The following is an 18,995-nucleotide window of genomic DNA, read 5'->3' on the forward strand; positions in this document are numbered from 1 at the left end:
AGGGTTATAGTAGATGTGGTCAGGGTTATAGTAGATGTGGTCAGGGTTATAGTAGATGTGGTCAGGGTTATAGTAGATGTGGTCAGGGTTATAGTAGATGTGGTGTATAGTAGATGTGGTCAGGGTTATAGTAGATGTGGCCAGGGTTATAGTAGATGTGGCCAGGGTTATAGTAGATATGGTCTATAGTAGATGTGGTCAGGGTTATAGTAGATTTGGTCTTTAGTAGATGTGGTCAGGGTTATAGTAGATGTGGTCTATAGTAGATGTGGTCAGGGTTATAGTTGATGTGGTCAGGGTTATAGTAGATGTGGTCTATAGTAGATGTGGTCAGGGTTATAGTTGATGTGGTCAGGGTTATAGTAGATATGGTCTATAGTAGATCTGGTCTATAGTAGATGTGGTCAGGGTTAAAGTAGATTTCGTCAGGGTTAAAGTAGATATGGTCTATAGTAGATGTGGTCACGGTTATAGTAGATGTGGTCAGGGTTATAGTAGATGTGGTCAGGGTTATAGTAGATATGGTCTATAGTAGATGTGGTCAGGGTTATAGTAGATGTGGTCAGGGTTATAGTTGATGTGGTCAGGGTTATAGTAGATGTGGTCAGGGTTATAGTAGATGTGTTATATAGTAGATATGGTCTATAGTAGATGTGGTCAGGGTTATAGTAGATGTGGTCAGGGTTATAGTTGATGTGGCCAGGGTTATAGTAGATGTGGTCAGGGTTATAGTAGATGTGGTCAGGGTTATAGTAGATGTGTTCTATAGTAGATATGGTCTATAGTAGATGTGGTCAGGGTTATAGTAGATGTGGTTTGGGTTATAGTTGATGTGGCCAGGGTTATAGTAGATGTGGTCAGGGTTATAGTAGATCTGGTCTATAGTAGATGTGGTCAGGGTTATAGTAGATGTGTTCTATAGTAGATGTGGTTTGGGTTATAGTAGATGTGGTCAGGGTTATAGTAGATATGGTCTATAGTAGATCTGGTCTATAGTAGATGTGGTCAGGGTTATAGTAGATATGGTCTATAGTAGATCTGGTCTATAGTAGATGTGGTCAGGGTTATAGTAGATGTGGTCAGGGTTATAGTAGATATGGTCTATAGTAGATGTGGTCTATAGTAGATGTGGTCAAGGTTATAATAGATGTGGTCTATAGTAGATGTGGTCAGGGTTAAAGTAGATGTGGTCAGGGTTATAGTAGATGTGGTCAGGGTTATATTAGATGTGGTCAGGGTTATATTAGATGTGGTCAGGTTTATATTAGATGTGGTCAGGGTTATAGTAGATGTGGTCAGGGTTATAGTAGATGTGGTCAGGATTGTAGTAGATATGGTCTGTAGTAGATGTGGTCTATAGTAGATGTGGTCAGGGTTATAGTAGATGTGGTCAGGATTGTAGTAGATATGGTCTATAGTAGATCTGGTCTATAGTAGATGTGGTCAGGGTTATAGTAGATGTGGTCAGGGTTATAGTAGATGTGGTCAGGGTTATAGTAGATGTGGTCAGGATTGTAGTAGATATGGTCTATAGTAGATGTGGTCTATAGTAGATGTGGTCAGGGTTATAGTAGATGTGGTCAGGGTTATAGTAGATGTGGTCAGGGTTATAGTAGATGTGGTCAGGGTTATAGTAGATGTGGTCTGGGTTATAGTAGATGTGGTCTGGGTTATAGTAGATGTGGTCAGGGTTATTGTAGATGTGGTCTATAGTAGATGTGGTCTATAGTCGATGTGGTCAGGGATATAGTAGATGTGGTCAGGGTTATAGTAGATGTGGTCAGGGTTATAGTAGATGTGGTCAGGATTATAGTAGATGTGGTCAGGGTTATAGTAGATATGGTCAGGGTTATTGTAGATGTGGTCTATAGTAGATGTGGTCTATAGTCGATGTGGTCAGGGATATAGTAGATGTGGTCAGGGTTAAAGTAGATATGGTCTATAGTAGATGTGGTCTATAGGCGATGTGGTCAGGGTTATAGTAGATGTGGTCAGGGTTATAGTCGATGTGGTCAGGGTTATAGTAGATGTGGTCTTATAGTAGATGTGGTCAGGGTTATAGTAGATGTGGTCAGGGTTATAGTAGATGTGGTCAGGGTTATAGTCGATGTAGTCAGGATTATAGTAGATGTAGTCAGGATTATAGTAGATGTGGTCAGGATAATAGTAGATGTGGTCAGGGTTATAGTAGATGTGGTTTATAGTAAATGTGGTCTATAGTAGATGTGGTCAGGGTTATAATAGATGTGGTCAGGGTTATAGTAGATGTGGTCAGGGTTATAGTAGATGTGGTCAGGGTTATAGTAGATGTGGTCAGGGTTATAGTAGATGTGGTCAGGGTTATAGTAGATGTGGTCAGGGTTATAGTAGATATGGTCAGGGTTATAGTAGATGTGGTCAGGGTTATAGTAGATGTGGTCAGGGTTATAGTAGATGTGGTCTATAGTAGATGTGGTCAGGGTTATAGTTGATGTGGTCAGGGTTATAGTAGATATGGTCTATAGTAGATGTGGTCAGGGTTATAGTAGATGTGGTCAGTGTTATAGTAGATATGGTCTATAGTAGATATGGTCTATAGTAGATCTGGTCTATAGTAGATGTGGTCAGGGTTATAGTAGCTGTGGTCAGGGTTATAGTAGATATGGTCTATAGTAGATCTGGTCAGGGTTATAGTAGATATGGTCAGGGTTAAAGTAGATGTGGTCAGGGTTATAGTAGATGTGGTCTATAGTAGATGTGGTCTATTAGATGTGGTCAGGGTTATAGTAGATGTGGTCTATAGTAGATGTGGTCAGGGTTATAATCGATGTGGTCAGGGTTATAGTAGATGTGGTCAGGGTTATAGTTGATGTGGTCAGGGTTATAGTAGATGTGGTCTATAGTAGATGTGGTCAGGGTTATAGTAGATGTGGTCTATAGTAGATGTGGTCAGGGTTATAGTAGATATGGTCTATAGTAGATGTGGTCAGGGTTATAGTAGATTTGGTCTTTAGTAGATGTGGTTTGGGTTATAGTAGATGTGGTCAGGGTTATAGTAGATGTGGTCAGGGTTATAGTAGATGTGGTCTATAGTAGATGTGGTCAGGGTTATAGTAGATGTGGTCAGGGTTATAGTAGATGTGGTCAGGGTTATAGTCGATGTGGTCAGGGTTATAGTAGATGTGGTCAGGGTTATAGTAGATGTGGTCAGGGTTATAGTAGATGTGGTCAGGGTTATAGTAGATATAGTCAGGGTTATAGTCGATGTGGTCAGGATAATAGTATATGTGGTCAGGATAATAGTAGATGTGGTCAGGGTTATAGTAGATGTGGTCTATAGTAGATGCGGTCAGGGTTATAATAGATGTGGTCAGGGTTATAGTAGATGTGGTCTATAGTAGATCTGGTCTATATTAGATGTGGTCAGGGTTATAGTAGATGTGGTCAGGGTTATAGTAGATGTGGTCAGGGTTATAGTAGATGTGGTCAGGGTTATAGTAGATGTGGTCAGGGTTATAGTCGATGTGGTCAGGATAATAGTAGATGTGGTCAGGATAATAGTAGATGTGGTCAGGGTTATAGTAGATGTGGTCTATAGTAGATGCGGTCAGGGTTATAATAGATGTGGTCAGGATAATAGTAGATGTGGTCAGGGTTATAGTAGATGTGGTTTATAGTAGATGCGGTCAGGGTTATAATAGATGTGGTCAGGGTTATAGTAGATGTGGTCAGGGTTATAGTAGATGTGGTCAGGGTTATAGTAGATGTGGTCAGGGTTAGAGTAGATGTGGCCAGGGTTAGAGTAGATGTGGTCAGGGTTATAGTAGATGTGGTCAGGGTTATAGTAGATGTGGTCAGTGTTAGAGTAGATGTGGCCAGGGTTATAGTAGATGTGGCCAGGGTTATAGTAGATGTGGCCAGGGTTATAGTAGATATGGTCTATAGTAGATGTGGTCAGGGTTATAGTCGATGTGGTCAGGGTTATAGTCGATGTGGTCAGGGTTATAGTAGATGTGGTCAGGGTTATAGTCGATGTGGTCAGGGTTATAGTAGATGTGGTCAGGGTTATAGTCGATGTAGTCAGGATAATAGTAGATGTGGTCAGGATAATAGTAGATGTGGTCAGGGTTATAGTAGATGTGGTCAGGGTTATAGTAGATATGGTCTATAGTAGATCTGGTCAGGGTTGTAGTAGATATGGTCAGGGTTAAAGTAGATGTGGTCAGGGTTATAGTAGATGTGGTCTATAGTAGATGTGGTCTATATTAGATGTGGTCAGGGTTATAGTAGATTTGGTCTTTAGTAGATGTGGTCAGGGTTATAATCGATGTGGTCAGGGTTATAGTAGATGTGGTCAGGGTTATAGTAGATGTGGTCAGGGTTATAGTAGATTTGGTCTTTAGTAGATGTGGTCAGGGTTATAGTAGATGTGGTCTATAGTAGATTTGGTCAGGGTTATAGTTGATGTGGTCAGGGTTATAGTAGATGTGGTCTATAGTAGATGTGGTCAGGGTTATAGTTGATGTGGTCAGGGTTATAGTAGATATGGTCTATAGTAGATCTGGTCTATAGTAGATGTGGTCACGGTTATAGTAGATGTGGTCAGGGTTATAGTAGATGTGGTCAGGGTTATAGTAGATATGGTCTATAGTAGATGTGGTCAGGGTTATAGTAGATGTGGTCAGGGTTATAGTTGATGTGGTCAGGGTTATAGTAGATGTGGTCAGGGTTATAGTAGATGTGTTCTATAGTAGATATGGTCTATAGTAGATGTGGTCAGGGTTATAGTAGATGTGGTCAGGGTTATAGTTGATGTGGCCAGGGTTATAGTAGATGTGGTCAGGGTTATAGTAGATGTGGTCAGGGTTATAGTAGATGTGGTCAGGGTTATAGTAGATGTGTTCTATAGTAGATATGGTCTATAGTAGATGTGGTCAGGGTTATAGTAGATGTGGTTTGGGTTATAGTTGATGTGGCCAGGGTTATAGTAGATGTGGTCAGGGTTATAGTAGATGTGGTCAGGGTTAGAGTAGATGTGGCCAGGGTTATAGTAGATGTGGCCAGGGTTATAGTAGATGTGGCCAGGGTTATAGTAGATATGGTCTATAGTAGATGTGGTCAGGGTTATAGTCGATGTGGTCAGGGTTATAGTCGATGTGGTCAGGGTTATAGTAGATGTGGTCAGGGTTATAGTCGATGTGGTCAGGGTTATAGTAGATGTGGTCAGGGTTATAGTCGATGTAGTCAGGATAATAGTAGATGTGGTCAGGATAATAGTAGATGTGGTCAGGGTTATAGTAGATATGGTCTATAGTAGATCTGGTCAGGGTTATAGTAGATATGGTCAGGGTTAAAGTAGATGTGGTCAGGGTTATAGTAGATGTGGTCTATAGTAGATGTGGTCTATATTAGATGTGGTCAGGGTTATAGTAGATTTGGTCTTTAGTAGATGTGGTCAGGGTTATAATCGATGTGGTCAGGGTTATAGTAGATGTGGTCAGGGTTATAGTAGATGTGGTCAGGGTTATAGTAGATTTGGTCTTTAGTAGATGTGGTCAGGGTTATAGTAGATGTGGTCTATAGTAGATGTGGTCAGGGTTATAGTTGATGTGGTCAGGGTTATAGTAGATGTGGTCTATAGTAGATGTGGTCAGGGTTATAGTTGATGTGGTCAGGGTTATAGTAGATATGGTCTATAGTAGATCTGGTCTATAGTAGATGTGGTCAGGGTTAAAGTAGATTTCGTCAGGGTTAAAGTAGATATGGTCTATAGTAGATCTGGTCTATAGTAGATGTGGTCACGGTTATAGTAGATGTGGTCAGGGTTATAGTAGATGTGGTCAGGGTTATAGTAGATATGGTCTATAGTAGATGTGGTCAGGGTTATAGTAGATGTGGTCAGGGTTATAGTTGATGTGGTCAGGGTTATAGTAGATGTGGTCAGGGTTATAGTAGATGTGTTCTATAGTAGATATGGTCTATAGTAGATGTGGTCAGGGTTATAGTAGATGTGGTCAGGGTTATAGTTGATGTGGCCAGGGTTATAGTAGATGTGGTCAGGGTTATAGTAGATGTGGTCAGGGTTATAGTAGATGTGTTCTATAGTAGATATGGTCTATAGTAGATGTGGTCAGGGTTATAGTAGATGTGGTTTGGGTTATAGTTGATGTGGCCAGGGTTATAGTAGATGTGGTCAGGGTTATAGTAGATCTGGTCTATAGTAGATGTGGTCAGGGTTATAGTAGATGTGTTCTATAGTAGATGTGGTTTGGGTTATAGTAGATGTGGTCAGGGTTATAGTAGATATGGTCTATAGTAGATCTGGTCTATAGTAGATGTGGTCAGGGTTATAGTAGATATGGTCTATAGTAGATATGGTCTATAGTAGATCTGGTCTATAGTAGATGTGGTCAGGGTTATAGTAGATGTGGTCAGGGTTATAGTAGATATGGTCTATAGTAGATGTGGTCTATAGTAGATGTGGTCAGGGTTATAATAGATGTGGTCTATAGTAGATGTGGTCAGGGTTAAAGTAGATGTGGTCAGGGTTATAGTAGATGTGGTCAGGGTTATATTAGATGTGGTCAGGTTTATATTAGATGTGGTCAGGGTTATAGTAGATGTGGTCAGGATTGTAGTAGATATGGTCTATAGTAGATCTGGTCTATAGTAGATGTGGTCAGGGTTATAGTAGATGTGGTCAGGGTTATAGTAGATGTGGTCAGGGTTATAGTAGATGTGGTCAGGATTGTAGTAGATATGGTCTATAGTAGATGTGGTCTATAGTAGATGTGGTCAGGGTTATAGTAGATGTGGTCAGGGTTAAAGTAGATGTGGTCAGGGTTATAGTAGATGTGGTCTGGGTTATAGTAGATGTGGTCAGGGTTATTGTAGATGTGGTCTATAGTAGATGTGGTCTATAGTCGATGTGGTCAGGGATATAGTAGATGTGGTCAGGGTTATAGTAGATGTGGTCAGGGTTATAGTAGATGTGGTCAGGGTTATAGTAGATGTGGTCAGGGTTATAGTAGATGTGGTCAGGGTTATAGTAGATGTGGTCAGGGTTATAGTAGATATGGTCAGGGTTATTGTAGATGTGGTCTATAGTAGATGTGGTCTATAGTCGATGTGGTCAGGGATATAGTAGATGTGGTCAGGGTTAAAGTAGATATGGTCTATAGTAGATGTGGTCTATAGGCGATGTGGTCAGGGTTATAGTAGATGTGGTCAGGGTTATAGTCGATGTGGTCTTATAGTAGATGTGGTCAGGGTTATAGTAGATGTGGTCAGGGTTATAGTAGATGTGGTCAGGGTTATAGTCGATGTAGTCAGGATTATAGTAGATGTAGTCAGGATTATAGTAGATGTGGTCAGGATAATAGTAGATGTGGTCAGGGTTATAGTAGATGTGGTTTATAGTAAATGTGGTCTATAGTAGATGTGGTCAGGGTTATAATAGATGTGGTCAGGGTTATAGTAGATGTGGTCAGGGTTATAGTAGATGTGGTCAGGGTTATAGTAGATGTGGTCAGGGTTATAGTAGATGTGGTCAGGGTTATAGTAGATGTGGTCAGGGTTATAGTAGATGTGGTCAGGGTTATAGTAGATGTGGTCAGGGTTATAGTAGATGTGGTCAGGGTTATAGTAGATGTGGTCTATAGTAGATGTGGTCAGGGTTATAGTTGATGTGGTCAGGGTTATAGTAGATATGGTCTATAGTAGATGTGGTCAGGGTTATAGTAGATATGGTCAGTGTTATAGTAGATATGGTCTATAGTAGATCTGGTCTATAGTAGATGTGGTCAGGGTTATAGTAGCTGTGGTCAGGGTTATAGTAGATATGGTCTATAGTAGATCTGGTCAGGGTTATAGTAGATATGGTCAGGGTTAAAGTAGATGTGGTCAGGGTTATAGTAGATGTGGTCTATAGTAGATGTGGTCTATATTAGATGTGGTCAGGGTTATAGTAGATGTGGTCTATAGTAGATGTGGTCAGGGTTATAATCGATGTGGTCAGGGTTATAGTAGATGTGGTCAGGGTTATAGTAGATGTGGTCAGGGTTATAGTTGATGTGGTCAGGGTTATAGTAGATGTGGTCTATAGTAGATGTGGTCAGGGTTATAGTAGATGTGGTCTATAGTAGATGTGGTCAGGGTTATAGTAGATATGGTCTATAGTAGATGTGGTCAGGGTTATAGTAGATTTGGTCTTTAGTAGATGTGGTTTGGGTTATAGTAGATGTGGTCAGGGTTATAGTAGATGTGGTCAGGGTTATAGTAGATGTGGTCTATAGTAGATGTGGTCAGGGTTATAGTAGATGTGGTCAGGGTTATAGTAGATGTGGTCAGGGTTATAGTCGATGTGGTCAGGGTTATAGTAGATGTGGTCAGGGTTATAGTAGATGTGGTCAGGGTTATAGTAGATGTGGTCAGGGTTATAGTAGATATAGTCAGGGTTATAGTCGATGTGGTCAGGATAATAGTATATGTGGTCAGGATAATAGTAGATGTGGTCAGGGTTATAGTAGATGTGGTCTATAGTAGATGCGGTCAGGGTTATAATAGATGTGGTCAGGGTTATAGTAGATGTGGTCTATAGTAGATCTGGTCTATATTAGATGTGGTCAGGGTTATAGTAGATGTGGTCAGGGTTATAGTAGATGTGGTCAGGGTTATAGTCGATGTGGTCAGGATAATAGTAGATGTGGTCAGGATAATAGTAGATGTGGTCAGGGTTATAGTAGATGTGGTCTATAGTAGATGCGGTCAGGGTTATAATAGATGTGGTCAGGGTTATAGTAGATGTGGTCAGGGTTATAGTAGATGTGGTCAGGGTTATAGTAGATGTGGTCAGGGTTATAGTAGATGTGGTCAGGGTTATAGTAGATGTGGTCAGGGTTAGAGTAGATGTGGCCAGGGTTAGAGTAGATCTGGTCTATAGTAGATCTGGTCTATAGTAGATGTGGTCAGGGTTATAGTAGATGTGGTCAGGGTTATAGTAGATGTGGTCAGGGTTATAGTAGATGTGGTCAGGGTTATAGTAGATGTGGTCAGGGTTAGAGTAGATGTGGCCAGGGTTATAGTAGATGTGGCCAGGGTTATAGTAGATGTGGCCAGGGTTATAGTAGATATGGTCTATAGTAGATGTGGTCAGGGTTATAGTCGATGTGGTCAGGGTTATAGTCGATGTGGTCAGGGTTATAGTAGATGTGGTCAGGGTTATAGTCGATGTGGTCAGGGTTATAGTAGATGTGGTCAGGGTTATAGTCGATGTAGTCAGGATAATAGTAGATGTGGTCAGGATAATAGTAGATGTGGTCAGGGTTATAGTAGATGTGGTCAGGGTTATAGTAGATATGGTCTATAGTAGATCTGGTCAGGGTTATAGTAGATATGGTCAGGGTTAAAGTAGATGTGGTCAGGGTTATAGTAGATGTGGTCTATAGTAGATGTGGTCTATATTAGATGTGGTCAGGGTTATAGTAGATGTGGTCAGGGTTATAGTAGCTGTGGTCAGGGTTATATTAGATATGGTCTATAGTAGATCTGGTCAGGGTTATAGTAGATATGGTCAGGGTTAAAGTAGATGTGGTCAGGGTTATAGTAGATGTGGTCTATAGTAGATGTGGTCAGGGTTATAGTAGATGTGGTCTATAGTAGATGTGGTCAGGGTTATAATCGATGTGGTCAGGGTTATAGTAGATGTGGTCAGGGTTATAGTAGATGTGGTCAGGGTTATAGTTGATGTGGTCAGGGTTATAGTAGATGTGGTCTATAGTAGATGTGGTCAGGGTTATAGTAGATGTGGTCTATAGTAGATGTGGTCAGGGTTATAGTAGATATGGTCTATAGTAGATGTGGTCAGGGTTATAGTAGATTTGGTCTTTAGTAGATGTGGTTTGGGTTATAGTAGATGTGGTCAGGGTTATAGTAGATGTGGTCAGGGTTATAGTAGATGTGGTCTATAGTAGATGTGGTCAGGGTTATAGTAGATGTGGTCAGGGTTATAGTAGATGTGGTCAGGGTTATAGTCGATGTGGTCAGGGTTATAGTAGATGTGGTCAGGGTTATAGTAGATGTGGTCAGGGTTATAGTAGATGTGGTCAGGGTTATAGTAGATGTGGTCAGGGTTATAGTAGATATAGTCAGGGTTATAGTCGATGTGGTCAGGATAATAGTATATGTGGTCAGGATAATAGTAGATGTGGTCAGGGTTATAGTAGATGTGGTCTATAGTAGATGCGGTCAGGGTTATAATAGATGTGGTCAGGGTTATAGTAGATGTGGTCTATAGTAGATCTGGTCTATATTAGATGTGGTCAGGGTTATAGTAGATGTGGTCAGGGTTATAGTAGATGTGGTCAGGGTTATAGTAGATGTGGTCAGGGTTATAGTAGATGTGGTCAGGGTTATAGTCGATGTGGTCAGGATAATAGTAGATGTGGTCAGGATAATAGTAGATGTGGTCAGGATAATAGTAGATGTGGTCAGGGTTATAGTAGATGTGGTTTATAGTAAATGTGGTCTATAGTAGATGTGGTCAGGGTTATAATAGATGTGGTCAGGGTTATAGTAGATGTGGTCTATAGTAGATCTGGTCTATAGTAGATGTGGTCAGGGTTATAGTAGATGTGGTCAGGGTTATAGTAGATGTGGTCAGGGTTATAGTAGATGTGGTAAGGGTTAGAGTAGATGTGGCCAGGGTTATAGTAGATGTGGCCAGGGTTATAGTAGATGTGGCCAGGGTTATAGTAGATATGGTCTATAGTAGATGTGGTCAGGGTTATAGTCGATGTGGTCAGGGTTATAGTAGATGTGGTCAGGGTTATAGTAGATGTGGTCAGGGTTATAGTCGATGTGGTCAGGGTTATAGTAGATGTGGTCAGGGTTATAGTCGATGTAGTCAGGATAATAGTAGATGTGGTCAGGATAATAGTAGATGTGGTCAGGGTTATAGTAGATGTGGTTTATAGTAAATGTGGTCTATAGTAGATGTGGTCAGGGTTATAATAGATGTGGTCAGGGTTATAGTAGATGTGGTCAGGGTTATAGTTGATGTGGTCAGGGTTATAGTAGATGTGGTCTATAGTAGATGTGGTCAGGGTTATAGTAGATGTGGTCTATAGTAGATGTGGTCAGGGTTATAGTAGATATGGTCTATAGTAGATGTGGTCAGGGTTATAGTAGATGTGATCAGGGTTATAGTAGATGTGTTCAGGGTTATAGTAGATGTGGTCTATAGTAGATGTGGTCAGGGTTATAGTAGATGTGGTCAGGGTTATAGTAGATATGGTCTATAGTAGATCTGGTCTATATTAGATGTGGTCAGGGTTATAGTAGATGTGGTCAGGGTTATAGTAGATATGGTCTATAGTAGATATGGTCAGGGTTATAGTAGATGTGGTCAGGGTTATAGTAGATGTGGTCAGGGTTATAGTAGATATGGTCTATAGTAGATGTGGTCAGGGTTATAGTAGATGTGGTCAGGGTTATAGTAGATGTGGTCAGGGTTATAGTAGATATGGTCTATAGTAGATGTGGTCAGGGTTATAGTAGATGTGGTCAGGGTTATAATCGATGTGGTCAGGGTTATAGTAGATGTGGTCAGGGTTATAGTAGATGTGGTCAGGGTTATAGTAGATGTGGTCAGGGTTATAGTAGATGTGGTCAGGGTTATAGTCGATGTGGTCAGGGTTATAGTAGATGTAGTCAGGATAATAGTAGATGTGGTCAGGATAATAGTAGATGTGGTCAGGGTTATAGTAGATGTGGTTTATAGTAAATGTGGTCTATAGTAGATGCGGTCAGGGTTATAGTAGATGTGGTCAGGGTTATAGTAGATGTGGTCAGGGTTATAGTAGATGTGGTCAGGGTTATAGTAGATGTGGTCAGGGTTATAGTAGATGTGGTCAGTGTTATAGTAGATGTGGTCAGGGTTATAGTAGATGTGGTGTATAGTAGATGTGGTCAGGGTTATAGTAGATGTGGTCAGGGTTATAATCGATGTGGTCAGGGTTATAGTAGATGTGGTCAGGGTTATAGTAGATGTGGTCAGGGTTATAGTAGATGTGGTCAGGGTTATAGTAGATGTGGTCAGGGTTATAGTCGATGTGGTCAGGGTTATAGTAGATGTAGTCAGGATAATAGTAGATGTGGTCAGGATAATAGTAGATGTGGTCAGGGTTATAGTAGATGTGGTTTATAGTAAATGTGGTCTATAGTAGATGCGGTCAGGGTTATAGTAGATGTGGTCAGGGTTATAGTAGATGTGGTCAGGGTTATAGTAGATGTGGTCAGGGTTATATTAGATGTGGTCAGGGTTATAGTAGATGTGGTCAGTGTTATAGTAGATGTGGTCAGGGTTATAGTAGATGTGGTGTATAGTAGATGTGGTCAGGGTTATAGTAGATGTGGCCAGGGTTATAGTAGATGTGGCCAGGGTTATAGTAGATATGGTCTATAGTAGATGTGGTCAGGGTTATAGTAGATTTGGTCTTTAGTAGATGTGGTCAGGGTTATAGTAGATGTGGTCTATAGTAGATGTGGTCAGGGTTATAGTTGATGTGGTCAGGGTTATAGTAGATGTGGTCTATAGTAGATGTGGTCAGGGTTATAGTTGATGTGGTCAGGGTTATAGTAGATATGGTCTATAGTAGATCTGGTCTATAGTAGATGTGGTCAGGGTTAAAGTAGATTTCGTCAGGGTTAAAGTAGATATGGTCTATAGTAGATCTTGTCTATAGTAGATGTGGTCACGGTTATAGTAGATGTGGTCAGGGTTATAGTAGATGTGGTCAGGGTTATAGTAGATGTGGTCTATAGTAGATGTGGTCAGGGTTATAGTAGATGTGGTCAGGGTTATAGTTGATGTGGTCAGGGTTATAGTTGATGTGGTCAGGGTTATAGTAGATGTGGTCAGGGTTATAGTAGATGTGGTCAGGGTTATAGTAGATGTGGTGTATAGTAGATGTGGTCAGGGTTATAGTAGATGTGGCCAGGGTTATAGTAGATGTGGCCAGGGTTATAGTAGATGTGGCCAGGGTTATAGTAGATATGGTCTATAGTAGATGTGGCCAGGGTTATAGTAGATCTGGTCTATAGTAGATGTGGTCAGGGTTATAGTCGATGTGGTCAGGGTTATAGTAGATGTGGTCAGGGTTATAGTCGATGTTGTCAGGGTTATAGTCGATGTAGTCAGGATAATAGTAGATGTGGTCAGGATAATAGTAGATGTGGTCAGGGTTATATGGTCAGGGTTATAATAGATGTGGTCAGGGTTATAGTAGATGTGGTCAGGGTTATAATAGATGTGGTCAGGGTTATAGTAGATGTGGTCAGGGTTATAGTAGATGTGGTCAGGGTTATAGTTGATGTGGTCAGGGTTATAGTAGATGTGGTCTATAGTAGATGTGGTCAGGGTTATAGTTGATGTGGTCAGGGTTATAGTAGATGTGGTCAGGGTTATAGTAGATGTGGTCAGGGTTATAGTTGATGTGGTCAGGGTTATAGTAGATGTGGTCAGGGTTATAGTAGATGTGGTCAGGGTTATAGTTGATGTGGTCTATAGTAGATGTGGTCAGGGTTATAGTTGATGTGGTCAAGGTTATAATAGATGTGGTCAGGGTTATAGTAGATGTGGTCACGGTTATAATAGATGTGGTCAGGGTTATAGTAGATGTGGTCAGGGTTATAGTAGATGTGGTCAGGGTTATAGTTGATGTGGTCAGGGTTATAGTAGATGTGGTCTATAGTAGATGTGGTCAGGGTTATAGTTGATGTGGTCAGGGTTATAGTAGATATGGTCTATAGTAGATCTGGTCAGGGTTATAGTAGATATGGTCAGGGTTAAAGTAGATGTGGTCAGGGTTATAGTAGATGTGGTCTATAGTAGATCTGGTCTATATTAGATGTGGTCAGGGTTATAGTAGATGTGGTCAGGGTTATAGTAGATGTGGTCAGGGTTATAGTAGATGTGGTCAGGGTTATAGTAGATGTGGTCAGGGTTATAGTCGATGTGGTCAGGATAATAGTAGATGTGGTCAGGGTTATAGTAGATGTGGTCTATAGTAGATGCGGTCAGGGTTATAATAGATGTGGTCAGGGTTATAGTAGATGTGGTCAGGGTTATAGTAGATGTAGTCAGGGTTATAGTAGATGTGGTCAGGGTTATAGTAGATCTGGTCTATAGTAGATGTGGTCAGGGTTATAGTAGATGTGGTGTATAGTAGATGTGGTCAGGGTTATAGTAGATGTGGTCAGGGTTATAGTCGATGTGGTCAGGGTTATAGTAGATGTGGTGTATAGTAGATGTGGTCAGGGTTAGAGTAGATGTGGCCAGGGTTATAGTAGATGTGGCCAGGGTTATAGTAGATGTGGCCAGGGTTATAGTAGATATGGTCTATAGTAGATGTGGTCAGGGTTATAGTCGATGTGGTCAGGGTTATAGTCGATGTGGTCAGGGTTATAGTAGATGTGGTCAGGGTTATAGTCGATGTGGTCAGGGTTATAGTAGATGTGGTCAGGGTTATAGTCGATGTAGTCAGGATAATAGTAGATGTGGTCAGGATAATAGTAGATGTGGTCAGGGTTATAGTAGATGTGGTTTATAGTAAATGTGGTCTATAGTAGATGTGGTCAGGGTTATAATAGATGTGGTCAGGGTTATAGTAGATGTGGTCAGGGTTATAGTAGATGTGGTCAGGGTTATAGTAGATGTGGTCAGGGTTATAGTAGATGTGGTCAGGGTTATAGTAGATGTGTTCAGGGTTATAGTAGATGTGGTCAGGGTTATAGTAGATGTGGTCAGGGTTATAGTAGATATGGTCTATAGTAGATCTGGTCTATATTAGATGTGGTCAGGGTTATAGTAGATGTGGTCAGGGTTATAGTAGATATGGTCTATAGTAGATGTGGTCAGGGTTATAGTAGATGTGGTCAGGGTTATAGTAGATGTGGTCAGGGTTATAGTAGATCTGGTCTATAGTAGATATGGTCTATATTAGATGTGGTCAGGGTTATAGTAGATGTGGTCAGGGTTATAGTAGATGTGGTCAGGGTTATAGTAGATATGGTCTATAGTAGATGTGGTCAGGGTTATAGTAGATGTGGTCAGGGTTATAGTAGATGTGGTCAGGGTTATAGTAGATGTGGTCAGGGTTATAGTAGATATGGTCTATAGTAGATGTGGTCAGGGTTATAGTAGATGTGGTCAGGGTTATAATCGATGTGGTCAGGGTTATAGTAGATGTGGTCAGGGTTATAGTAGATGTGGTCAGGGTTATAGTCGATGTGGTCAGGGTTATAGTCGATGTGGTCAGGGTTATAGTCGATGTGGTCAGGGTTATAGTAGATGTGGTCAGGGTTATAGTAGATGTGGTCAGGGTTATAGTAGATGTGGTCAGGGTTATAGTAGATGTGGTCTATATTAGATGTGTTCAGGGTTATAGTAGATGTGGTCAGGGTTATAGTAGATGTGGTCAGGGTTATAGTCGATGTGGTCAGGGTTATAGTAGATGTGGTCAGGGTTATAGTAGATGTGGTCAGGGTTATAGTAGATGTGGTCTATATTAGATGTGTTCAGGGTTATAGTAGATGTGGTCAGGGTTATAGTAGATGTGGTCAGGGTTATAGTAGATGTGGTCAGGGTTATAGTCGATGTGGTCAGGGTTATAGTCGATGTGGTCAGGGTTATAGTCGATGTAGTCAGGATAATAGTAGATGTGGTCAGGATAATAGTAGATGTGGTCAGGGTTATAGTAGATGTGGTTTATAGTAAATGTGGTCTATAGTAGATGCGGTCAGGGTTATAATAGATGTGGTCAGGGTTATAGTAGATGTGGTCAGGGTTATAGTAGATATGGTCAGGGTTATAGTAGATGTGGTCAGGGTTATAGTAGATATGGTCTATAGTAGATCTGGTCTATAGTAGATGTGGTCAGGGTTATAGTAGATGTGGTCAGGGTTATATTAGATGTGGTCAGGGTTATAGTAGATGTGGTCAGGGTTATAGTAGATGTGGTGTATAGTAGATGTGGTCAGGGTTATAGTAGATGTGGCCAGGGTTATAGTAGATGTGGCCAGGGTTATAGTAGATATGGTCTATAGTAGATGTGGTCAGGGTTATAGTAGATTTGGTCTTTAGTAGATGTGGTCAGGGTTATAGTAGATGTGGTCTATAGTAGATGTGGTCAGGGTTATAGTTGATGTGGTCAGGCTTATAGTAGATGTGGTCTATAGTAGATGTGGTCAGGGTTATAGTTGATGTGGTCAGGGTTATAGTAGATATGGTCTATAGTAGATCTGGTCTATAGTAGATGTGGTCAGGGTTAAAGTAGATTTCGTCAGGGTTAAAGTAGATATGGTCTATAGTAGATCTTGTCTATAGTAGATGTGGTCACGGTTATAGTAGATGTGGTCAGGGTTATAGTAGATGTGGTCAGGATTAAAGTAGATTTCGTCAGGGTTAAAGTAGATATGGTCTATAGTAGATGTGGTCAGGGTTAAAGTAGATTTCGTCAGGGTTAAAGTAGATATGGTCTATAGTAGATCTTGTCTATAGTAGATGTGGTCAGGGTTATAGTAGATGTGGTCAGGGTTATAGTTGATGTGGTCTATAGTAGATGTGGTCAGGGTTATAGTTGATGTGGTCAGGGTTATAGTAAATGTGGTCTATAGTAGATGTGGTCAGGGTTATAATAGATGTGGTCAGGGTTATAGTAGATGTGGTCAGGGTTATAGTAGATGTGGTCACGGTTATAATAGATGTGGTCAGGGTTATAGTAGATGTGGTCAGGGTTATAGTAGATGTGGTCAGGGTTATAGTTGATGTGGTCTATAGTAGATGTGGTCAGGGTTATAGTTGATGTGGTCAGGGTTATAGTTGATGTGGTCAGGGTTATAGTAGATATGGTCTATAGTAGATCTGGTCAGGGTTATAGTAGATATGGTCAGGGTTAAAGTAGATGTGGTCAGGGTTATAGTAGATGTGGTCTATAGTAGATCTGGTCTATATTAGATGTGGTCAGGGTTATAGTAGATGTGGTCAGGGTTATAGTAGATGTGGTCAGGGTTATAGTAGATGTGGTCAGGGTTATAGTAGATGTGGTCAGGGTTATAGTCGATGTGGTCAGGATAATAGTAGATGTGGTCAGGGTTATAGTAGATGTGGTCTATAGTAGATGCGGTCAGGGTTATAATAGATGTGGTCAGGGTTATAGTAGATGTGGTCAGGGTTATAGTAGATGTAGTCAGGGTTATAGTAGATGTGGTCAGGGTTATAGTAGATCTGGTCTATAGTAGATGTGGTCAGGGTTATAGTAGATGTGGTGTATAGTAGATGTGGTCAGGGTTATAGTAGATGTGGTCAGGGTTATAGTCGATGTGGTCAGGGTTATAGTAGATGTGGTCAGGGTTATAGTAGATGTGGTGTATAGTAGATGTGGTCAGGGTTAGAGTAGATGTGGCCAGGGTTATAGTAGATGTGGCCAGGGTTATAGTAGATGTGGCCAGGGTTATAGTAGATATGGTCTATAGTAGATGTGGTCAGGGTTATAGTCGATGTGGTCAGGGTTATAGTCGATGTGGTCAGGGTTATAGTAGATGTGGTCAGGGTTATAGTCGATGTGGTCAGGGTTATAGTAGATGTGGTCAGGGTTATAGTCGATGTAGTCAGGATAATAGTAGATGTGGTCAGGATAATAGTAGATGTGGTCAGGGTTATAGTAGATGTGGTTTATAGTAAATGTGGTCTATAGTAGATGTGGTCAGGGTTATAATAGATGTGGTCAGGGTTATAGTAGATGTGGTCAGGGTTATAGTAGATGTGGTCAGGGTTATAGTAGATGTGGTCAGGGTTATAGTAGATGTGGTCAGGGTTATAGTAGATGTGTTCAGGGTTATAGTAGATGTGGTCAGGGTTATAGTAGATGTGGTCAGGGTTATAGTAGATATGGTCTATAGTAGATCTGGTCTATATTAGATGTGGTCAGGGTTATAGTAGATGTGGTCAGGGTTATAGTAGATATGGTCTATACTAGATGTGGTCAGGGTTATAGTAGATGTGGTCAGGGTTATAGTAGATGTGGTCAGGGTTATAGTAGATCTGGTCTATAGTAGATATGGTCTATATTAGATGTGGTCAGGGTTATAGTAGATGTGGTCAGGGTTATAGTAGATGTGGTCAGGGTTATAGTAGATATGGTCTATAGTAGATGTGGTCAGGGTTATAGTAGATGTGGTCAGGGTTATAGTAGATGTGGTCAGGGTTATAGTAGATGTGGTCAGGGTTATAGTAGATATGGTCTATAGTAGATGTGGTCAGGGTTATAGTAGATGTGGTCAGGGTTATAATCGATGTGGTCAGGGTTATAGTAGATGTGGTCAGGGTTATAGTAGATGTGGTCAGGGTTATAGTCGATGTGGTCAGGGTTATAGTAGATGTGGTCAGGGTTATAGTAGATGTGGTCAGGGTTATAGTAGATGTGGTCAGGGTTATAGTAGATGTGGTCAGGGTTATAGTAGATGTGGTCTATATTAGATGTGTTCAGGGTTATAGTAGATGTGGTCAGGGTTATAGTAGATGTGGTCAGGGTTATAGTCGATGTGGTCAGGGTTATAGTAGATGTGGTCAGGGTTATAGTAGATGTGGTCAGGGTTATAGTAGATGTGGTCTATATTAGATGTGTTCAGGGTTATAGTAGATGTGGTCAGGGTTATAGTAGATGTGGTCAGGGTTATAGTAGATGTGGTCAGGGTTATAGTCGATGTGGTCAGGGTTATAGTCGATGTGGTCAGGGTTATAGTCGATGTAGTCAGGATAATAGTAGATGTGGTCAGGATAATAGTAGATGTGGTCAGGGTTATAGTAGATGTGGTTTATAGTAAATGTGGTCTATAGTAGATGCGGTCAGGGTTATAATAGATGTGGTCAGGGTTATAGTAGATGTGGTCAGGGTTATAGTAGATGTGGTCAGGGTTATAGTAGATGTGGTCAGGGTTATAGTAGATATGGTCTATAG

This window comes from Salvelinus alpinus, chromosome 4, assembly GCF_045679555.1.
Source record: "Salvelinus alpinus chromosome 4, SLU_Salpinus.1, whole genome shotgun sequence".
In the NCBI taxonomy this organism is placed as follows: domain Eukaryota; kingdom Metazoa; phylum Chordata; class Actinopteri; order Salmoniformes; family Salmonidae; genus Salvelinus; species Salvelinus alpinus.